Genomic DNA, 1,753 nt, shown 5'->3' on the forward strand with positions numbered 1-1,753 from the left:
GCAGACTCGGAGCCCGGGCATCCGCAATAAGCTCATTCATCCGTTAATTTATATACATTAATCATTTCTTGATCTGGTGAAGGTTTTGGCTGAAAGCTTGCATTTTTTTGTGTGTGATTTAAAAATCTCTGAGAGGGCAAAGCTGGAAGCCCCCAGCTTCAGTGAGTTCCAACAAAAGAATCACCTCACTGAACAAACAGTACAGCAGTGGGTATGTGATGTTCAGCAATGGGCAGTCGCAGGTAAAATAATACACATCACTTGGTCTTTTCACAAATTTTTCACAAACTGTTAATTACTTTGTTCAAATATGTACTACATAAGGTGATCACTTGACTGTCTTACGTATTTAGAGCTAGTCTCCACACCAGGGAGCACAGAGGACCTCAGAGCTGAGATAGAGAGCATCACAGTTAGCCTGCTCCGCAAGAAGCAAGACCTCTATCGTCAACATGGTTGGTTGACAGATTTTCAAATGGTACATTACCAAAACAAACAAACAAAAACACTATTTTCATCACTGTTTTCTTGTTTCACTTTGCAGATAGCAACCAGACAAGGCAAAGGAAGAGAAAGAAAATAAGAGATTTAAAGAAAAAACTAAGAGAAAAGATCTTGCAGTACAATTCAACTGAAGAGGATAAGATTGATGAAGAGTTGGCCTGCAGTTTGACGGAAGACTACATCCTTGAGAGAGGCTTGAAGATGGTATGGTAGCCTGTCTTGGCATGTTCTCTAAAATGTATTCCCACCTGCCTATGGTGTAACAATGAAAAAAAATTCAGTGTGTGTGGGTATGTGTTTGGGTTTGTAACATAATTATGAATACAAAATCACTTTTTCATGTTTCCATCACTTTCCTCTACTTAAAGGCCACTCCTTCAGGTTAAAACGGTCAGTTTTTGACCAAATGATGCTACTTAAACGCCTTGAGGAGGAGCAGAGCATCCTGGTCAAAGAGATGTCCCAGCACATCAAGTCTCTCCAGAAGGAGATAAAGGGAGTGGAGAAGTGCAAAAAGAACATCAGAATGGGCAGTATGTCAAATTCTAAACATTTATTTCCTCACTAATGTATGTATGTTTTCCATGCAACAAATATGACAAAACAAGACAATTAGTAACATCTTTCTGTTTTATGTGGTTCTACATACTATGATTTTGGAATTTAATATTTGTAAATGTTATGTTTGGAAAAAAAATTAACCCTCCTGCTGTGATGCATAATAATTTCCATTTTAATACAGATTTTGGTGACATGACGGAGGACGCTGCAGAGGGTTGGAAAAGTGTCCTCATGCGGCAGTCTTCTGCACTGGAGAGGTTATGTCAAGAAGCCGTAAGCACATATCACGCTATAGTTGATGATCTCCAGATACAGGACTCAGAATGCAGGACAGACACTGATGACGACGAGTATGACCTCAGTAGTCCGGAGTCAGAGGAAGGAGATTAGGAAGGAGACCACTCTGTTTTGTTTTGTTTTTAAATTCTCATCATCATCATTGTCCCTGCAGAGAGTTGTACAGACTGCACAGAACATCATAAATCAACAGTTTCCTTCCCTGGATGACATCTTCACCTCCCATTGCCTGCAAAAGACACACAGCATCCTCAAGGATCCAACCCATACTGCCCACCAACTGTTTGAACTAATGCCCTCCAGAAAACACTACAGGTCCATGAAAACATGCACTATAAGATTCATGAACAGTTTCTTTCCCAAAGCCATTACCACACTGAAGTCTGACACC

The 1,753-nt window shown here is 40.2% G+C and overlaps 1 long non-coding RNA gene across 1 annotated transcript; it reads left to right on the forward strand.

Moving 5' to 3' along the window:
• Positions 1–165: 165 nt before the first annotated feature.
• On the forward strand, positions 166–1,356 carry LOC107679103 (uncharacterized). Its single transcript, XR_001633002.1, has 5 exons — positions 166–242; positions 354–455; positions 545–708; positions 873–1,037; positions 1,247–1,356. It is a non-coding gene; the product is annotated as an uncharacterized LOC107679103 (long non-coding RNA).
• Positions 1,357–1,753: the final 397 nt, after the last annotated feature.

Source organism: Sinocyclocheilus anshuiensis, unplaced genomic scaffold (genome assembly GCF_001515605.1).
Source record: "Sinocyclocheilus anshuiensis isolate Anshui unplaced genomic scaffold, SAMN03320099.WGS_v1.1 scaffold5035, whole genome shotgun sequence".
NCBI classification, from domain to species: domain Eukaryota; kingdom Metazoa; phylum Chordata; class Actinopteri; order Cypriniformes; family Cyprinidae; genus Sinocyclocheilus; species Sinocyclocheilus anshuiensis.